Genomic DNA, 7,690 nt, shown 5'->3' with positions numbered 1-7,690 from the left:
AAAGGTATGTGGCATCTGTATACAAAACACCCAGACCACGCTTTTCTTTTTAATATTTAATACCATTATAAACATCACATAAGCACCACTGACAGTCCCATTGAACGATGCATTTGTGTATTCAAACATTCCTTTGGACTACACTCTGCATCAAGTCAAATGCAAATCCTGATATACTATAAAAGATGCAAAAATATAGAACGTATTTTTTAACATGCATTTCTTTCAGGGGGAGAGAGTGTGCGGGTTGGGGGGTAAGGGCAGAGGGAGAGAATCTTCAAGCAGACTCCCCACTGAGGGTAAGGTCAGATGAGGCAGGGAGCTCAATTTCACAACCCATGAGATTGGGATCCAAGCTGAAATCAAGACTTGGTCACCTAACAGACAAAGCTACCCAGGCACCCCCATATAGCATATTTTTTATGTTTAAAAACATATTAATCCCTTGAGATCTTTAAAAGGCTTGGCACATCGCGGTTCTTGAAATCTCGAATCAGTCCAAAGGAAGCCAATCTGGAAGTCCAGCCCCTCCTTCTTCGCTCTCATGGAAACACAAGTCTTTGTCCTTGCCTCCACAAACCCCGTATCCGGTAGCCACCATCAGCAATAGGAACCTGTGAGAAGTCGCCCTCAACCTGAGAACACCATTTATTGAACACGTGCTATGTGCCAGATATCATAGAGACATTATTGCAAATGATCCACCAGATGTAAAAATGAATGAAATGGGAGTCACCATTGACAAGTCATAGTTTAGAGACATGAGGCTAAGTCAGATGAAATCATAGACTGAGGTCCCAGCGGATTTCACCTACCAGAGCCCAGGAGCTGTCCACTAAAGCCTGCCCCCAGGGGGTGAGCTACTGAGAAAAGCTCCCGGACCTTCTGCCCTCAGGAAAATCTTACACACTTGGCTTTTCATTCTTATGTCTGCTCCCTTTCACTGAAGAGATGTTTTTCAACAAAGACTAACCCTGTGATTAACTCAACTGTTAAAAATTTCAAGAGTAGAGGTTTAAGTGACCAACCAACAAAGAAGAAAAATGAGTTCATGTTGAATAAACAACTCTTCCAACTCTCAATATCATCAAGCCAAATAACCATACTGGCTATTTTTCCCCGAATGGATCTCTACATGTTTTGTTTGGAGAACTGATTTTCTGCTGAATCCATGTTCCCACAGCCTAAGAATCTCTCTTGGTTTTATGCAGAAAAGGGTTCCTTTTCCTTTAATTATATGATGCATAGGGCGCCTGGGTGGCTCAGTGGGTTAAGCCGCTGCCTTCGGCTCAGGTCATGATCTCAGGGTCCTGGGATCGAGTCCCGCATCGGGCTCTCTGCTCAGCAGGGAGCCTGCTTCCTCCTCTCTCTCTCTCTGCCTGCCTCTCCAACTACTTGTGATTTCTCTCTGTCAAATAAATAAATAAAATCTTTTAAAAAAAAATTATATGATGCATAAACCCTAAGATCTACACATGATTTTAAGGACAAAGAAGCTTTTTTCCTGCCAGTCCAGTAGTTGGGGGGAGGGGGAGCAGTCAGCAGGTGGTTCTGCTCCTTGCGGAAATTAGAAGAGTTCAGTTCTTCCCGTTGTTTTCGTCCGTCATCCCCCAGGATACTGCCATCATCTGCATTTGAAGCTGGTTTTAGACTCTTCTGTGTCTTAGTACCAACCAAAGGGAAAGGCTGTGTGTTAGGACGTAGGGCTTGAAATGTCTCCTATCCCTACTGCTCACATTTCATCAATAAGATCTTCAACACACACCTGTCAGTAAGGTTTGGAAGATAGTCCTTGAGAGGCTACATGTCTGGCTACAACCAGACTATCACCTCGAAAGAATGGGGAAATAGATTTGGAGGTCAGCCAGCCATCCTCACACTGGCGTGTGTCCACAATCCTTGGGCATGTGTGCAGCAGAACTAGAGGTCCGCGGTAGAGGAAAGAAACAGTGTGTGAAGGAGAAAAGAAGCCCTAATGAATTCACGTAAACAATAAACAAAATACTATTTCACCCAGGTATAAGACTGTGAACTTGATTTTCCACATACTTACTTCGATTCTCTGTTTCCCTTAAAGCGATCTTTTGAGAGCCAAAGGCCGCAACACCTTCCTAAGCATATGGAAATGGGAATCATCTAAGAAGAAGAAGAATGGATAACAAAAATATCGCCTCATGACACAGAGGGTCAAGGACATACCCAGATGTCTCCAAATCTGAAAATGATGCTGCGTTGGAAATCAAAACAAAATCTAAGACTCTCCAAGCCCTAACATATGGGCCTTAGACACACATATGGTTTCCATCTCTAGCTGAAAGAGTTGGATCTAAATGGAGTTTCAAAGCACATATGCAGTTTCATAAATAGAATTAGGTAGATCAGGATACCTTCCAACCCAGAAGTTTAGCAATGTCCTTTGCACAACTGAAGATTCGCTGTTCTAAAATTTAGTCTTTGTTAAAATTTCCTGGCTGGCCTTGGATCCCCATAAAGTTTGGTTTTTACATGTGTTGGGGAAGCTTTAAAGGTCTGCTTTGGGAGAAGGCTGATGAGAATCCCAGAATTTTCATTTTGGGGTAAAGGATATGAACTAAACCACCTACTGTTTGAACCTCTGAAAAGCAGATTTCTATACCGGGAATCTGGGGGATTGACATTTCAATAAAATGTATATGTAATCCAAAGGACTTGACCAATGAGACAGTAATCAAAGTTAAAACTAAGACATTTTTTAATGATCAAGAAGTATTTACAGAATCTAGAATTGTAGCTCTTTCAGATTCCACTGTCAAAATGTCATATTCAGCCTCCTCCAAGGACCAGAAACATAAAAATATAATTGAAAAATCCAAAACAATGAACCTGAAGTGAATAAAGGAGGGAGAAGGATGTACCCTGAGGACCTAATTGCCACTTTTTGCTTTAAATTTATAGAGCCACTGGCCACCTCCCAATCTTATCAAGGTAATGGAGACATGTGTAAGAAAAGTCCTTGTTGGCGGGTTGTGTCTATGAAAATTTTCTATCCTGTCAATTTCATTTCATAAGCTTTGCTCTATTTACATACTGCTTCTCAATAGGCCTCCATTTGACTGGGAAAGGGTTCTAATGGTTTGCTCATAAACTACTTTTGGGCTGGGATTGACTAATTTATTTGCCCAATATCGTGATATAATTTCTCTAATCACTATGGTTCTAGAGAGAAAAGAAAAAAGGCAGAAGGATGTTCATCCTTTTCGTTGGTAAATTGAGCCAAACTTTATCATTTTAATAGATTTCTACCCATCCAGCACTATCTAAATATAATAATAACTGAAATAATTAATTAAAATGTTCCATCCAAGGTCTTGCAAATTAACCATATCAGATGTACAACCACCAAATTTCTCAGAGAATGTCCAACCTTGCTCCTTTGCTTGACAGTAATTGCCTGGATTAATTAATCTACTTTATTAGGGAAAGGATGGAAGTCAGCCAGTGTACAAGTCTTACGGGTTAAGTTATTGGAACTGTGTCTTCAATACCAAATTAAGATAATGTTATTACTAGGTGAATTCAGAACTCTCTGGAACCAGTCTACAAAAGCATGGCAAAAGAGTGAATAAATATACATATACGTGTGTGTTTTCTCCTCTGGAGCACAGCTTTCAGGATTTATAGACTTTAGTAGTTAGAAACATTTTAATCCACATTCTAATCTAGAGCTGATGAAACAAAGTGTCAAAGAGATGAAGCAACCTGCCCCAGTTTACAACACCTTTGGACTTTCATTCCAGTCTCCTGCCTCACCATATAGCTTGCTACCAAACTCTTCCCAATATTCATCTGGAGGAAAACTACTTGTAAGAATCTGAGATCACATAATCAATGCTAGAATAACTCTAGTTTTTCTAAATCCAACATTTGAAAAGCTGATAAGAAGTCAGAGAAGAGGAAAACGTGGCCATCACAAGCTCTTGCGGAAGGAAGATCAAATTCTCGAGGGTATTGATTCTCGAGATCAAATTCTTCGCCAGGTTCACGGACAGACTGCTGCTCTTCTGAGTCAGGCTCACAGGAATCTTCCTGGAGAGCATCCTGGAAAGAAGAAAGTAGAAAGCTAGCTCAGTCTCTCCTTTCTCAATAGCCTTTCACTTTCTCAAGTGAACATTGGCAGCCCACCCACCTGGAGAACTTGAGAATTCGCCAGCTGAGACAGTGTCACTGAACACAGGGACAGTGCCAGAAGCTCCTTGTCGAAGGAGTCAAGAAAAATCTTTCTCTCTCTGAGAGGTACTTAACTCTAGAGACACTTTTCCATATTCTAAGGTGGAACTCCAGAAGTCAGATTAGAAGGGAAGTGTTTCGTTAGACAGAACCTCTAGCTCTGTTTGGGAGTTAGAAGGAGGTTTCCTCTTTAATGAAGTATATTCTCTTAGATTCCCATATTAGTTCAGTGCCTCCTTCTATCAGGACTTTTCTAGAAGCTGCACAGATAATACACATGAGTAGAATTGCTCACATGCCTTCTTGCCAATGCTTTGGCCTCATCCTTAGAAGGAAGGATTGCAGATGTCACCAGCTGCAACTGTGTGGCTGGAGTGTCCCTATCCCCGGGAAGAGCTTCAGAGAATATAGGGCTGAGTATTAAACTTGACTCATCACAGGGAGGCACGCACCCCATATGTAGGTGGAGCCTTTCTCTGTGCTGGAGATGATATGGACAAGGATTCACATGCTACTTCTGCACAGCAGAAAGCGTTTTCAAACAATCTCTACGCCTAATGAACACGTTCATTCTGAACTGAGAGTCACCATTGCATGAGTAAATATTCACTTTGTGTCGTATTAGGCATAGTATTCAGCACCCTTTGAGCTTCCAAGAGCGGAATGTGCGAATTGTCTGCTACCTCAGTCACCTCTGGGGTTGCCGTCCCCTCTCCCACCTCCCTGCTGGAGCCACTTCGCCAATAACCGCAATAGATTTCAGACTTGAATGGAATGGACACAGAGCATCCTCCTGGGGTTTTCTCATCTCGTGTGATATGTATAATTGCTATGTTTGGTGATTACTCATGGAAACAGAGTCTGGATTCTCAGCTGCTGTGAAAGGTGGGATGCCAACACATGGATTCAACACAACATTCTCCTTTTTACTAACCTGCCGGGGCACCATGTCAAGCAGAATTGTTCCAGAACAGCTTATCAATTAGGGAAGCCGAGGCTTGAGGGGGCTTTCAGGAACCGTCCTATCCAGTGCTTCTCTTCAATTCTTAGTGTTTCTGTTCAGTACTTGCCACCTTATCCCCCAGTGTCTTTGAGATGATGGCCACTTAAGGAGAGAGAAAAAAAAAACAAATAATAAAGGATGCAGAAAATCCTTCCTTTCTTCTCATCCCAAAACATCCCCCTGACTATCCAAACCTTAGAATCTGTTAGACATCCAGGAACAGGGGCGCCTGGGTGGCTCAGTGGTTTGGGCTGCTGCCTTCGGCTCGGGTCATGATCTCAGGGTCCTGGGATCGAGCCCCGCGTCGGGCTCTCTGCTCAGCAGGGAGCCTGCTTCCCTCTCTCTCTCTCTCTCTGCCTGCCTCTCTGCCTACTTGTGATCTCTGTCTGTCAAATAAATAAATAAAATCTTTAAAAAAAAAAAAAGACATCCAGGAACATTCTGAGGAATTTATATAGAGCTGAGCACAGTCTGTATAAATTCTATATTATCTGTATTCAGGACAAACTACACCATGCTCTGGTAACAAAGGTCAAAATAGCAGGAGATCTTCTGTCTGTTGGTGTTTCTCTCAATACCCATCCCCTGAGCAAAGTTTCTGTCTTGTGCATGTCAAGTCCAAAGCAGGTCAGCTGGGCTCCTGTCCACCCACCCTCTCGGGGATCTAGGCTCCTCTTATCTTTCTCCACTATTATTTCGACTTATGGCTCATGGGAAAGACTATGGAAAACTCTCAACTGCCTCAGACCAAAAATGACACATCTCTTCACTCAAAGCCTATTGGGAAGATCTAGTCTAACAAGTTTCAGAGCAGCTTGAGCCTTCCCATGTGCTTAGGAATGAAGGGAGACCAGATATGGAAAGCTCTAGGCATCTCCATCGCTTCCATCAATGACCAAACTCATACAGATGCCTTCATGGAAACCACCTTCAAAATTGTTAGTGATCTCCACCTCTGAAGACTACAGCAAGTCCTACTGCTTCAGGAACAATAAACTCACCATGATCCCGAGGCCCTGCCTTCAAGCCCACATGACAAGCCAAGACTCCTTCATTGCCAGCATCAGGGAGCATCATGTTATCTCTTCCTTACCTGAAGATACAGACAGATTCCGGCTGTATCCATCTAGCCACCAAAACATCAAGGGCAACAAGGGAAGGACCCTTTCATTCTCTAGCATCTCTTATAGCCGAAGGAATCCATTTTTCTGAGGAATCTTAACTGGTGGTTGGATATAAATTCACAAATGCAGGGGAATCATGTGTTTGAAAAATAAAGCTGAAGTTATTCCAGAGGCGGGAGGGAAAAGGCAGGGCAGCTGTGCCAGAGACCTCACCCCAGAATGAGATCTCCCTGAAAATCCTTCTAGTCTCTGATAAATCTGCTAAACTCAGAAACTGTATGGGTAGGAGTGACTTTTGATGAAAAACACTAACGTAGAAAAAGTAGCATCCGGGCACTAAAGCAAAAAAGAAGTTTGAGGAAATAAGTGCAAAGAAATAAGCGAAGAATAAGGATTCCAGTCAAGTCGGACCATATCCCCGGGGGCAGGAGTCCTGCTGACAGCTGGCTCCCATGGGGACATGACCTTCACTGTGCTGAAACGGGGGCCCGGTGAAGGGCTCCAGGTATACCAGAGGGAAGGAGATGCAGCTGGAGTAAAGCGATTGTCTCTTTTTTTAGTGTCCCTTCTAGTGCCTTAACATTACATCTCCTGAAACCTACAGGAAAGTACACCTGCGTTCACCTCTTAGGGAACTTACCAAACAGCCTTACATTCCTTTGGATCTTTAGTATGGTTTTGCCCACCCCACCTCTACTCCTCATCCTCTCAGACTCGGAACCAGGACCCAGAGAAATGTGCCTATTTCTCTGGAATCAGCATAGGGCCTGCCCTTACCTGGAGATCAGATGGGATAAAGGAGAGGCCATGTGGTTGTGATGGTGAGCACCAGGGTTAGTGAGGGTTCTGGCTTTAAGTCTGCGTCTCTCTTAAGAGCACTCAACTCCTGGGGCTTTGCTGGGGGTTAAATGAGAAAAAAACAAAGAAACAAACAAAAAAAAAATCTAAACTGTGAGTATAAGATCTAGTGTGTTTTAAGTGTCAGCCGTAATAATATCTATGCCTCTCCTAAAATGGACACTGGGAAGACATGGTATTACCATGATACCAGCTCAGCTGGGCTGGGAGTTACTGGGGGAAAGAATGAGTACCGGGAACCCTACAAGTGGCCTGGAGAAGATCACAGCATAAGAAAGTCCACTTTGTCTTAAGGAAAGACTCAATATAATTGAGAAACCTTAGGCATCAGCTACGTGGAAGGGAGGGCAAAAGGCACATTCCAGAAGCCCTGAAATTACATGATGGGTAGAGACCACCAGGGGTGCCCCAGTCTCTGTTCTCCACTTCTTCTGTAGAACTTGGTCTTGGCAAAGCACTGATTGTAGGACAGAGCTAGCTAAGTGTGGCCACGTGGCTG

The 7,690-nt window shown here is 43.2% G+C and overlaps 1 long non-coding RNA gene across 1 annotated transcript; it reads right to left on the bottom strand.

Moving 5' to 3' along the window:
- Positions 1 to 1,450: 1,450 nt before the first annotated feature.
- Positions 1,451 to 7,237, bottom strand: LOC116595416. Its single transcript, XR_004287673.1, has 4 exons — positions 7,111 to 7,237; positions 6,211 to 6,302; positions 5,141 to 5,311; positions 1,451 to 4,077 (listed from the first exon to the last, which is right to left on the bottom strand). It is a non-coding gene; the product is annotated as an uncharacterized LOC116595416 (long non-coding RNA).
- Between the last annotated feature and the right edge of the window lie 453 nt (positions 7,238 to 7,690).

Source organism: Mustela erminea, chromosome 7 (assembly GCF_009829155.1).
Source record: "Mustela erminea isolate mMusErm1 chromosome 7, mMusErm1.Pri, whole genome shotgun sequence".
NCBI lineage: Eukaryota > Metazoa > Chordata > Mammalia > Carnivora > Mustelidae > Mustela > Mustela erminea.
This window is presented reverse-complemented; position numbering and strand designations above follow the sequence as displayed.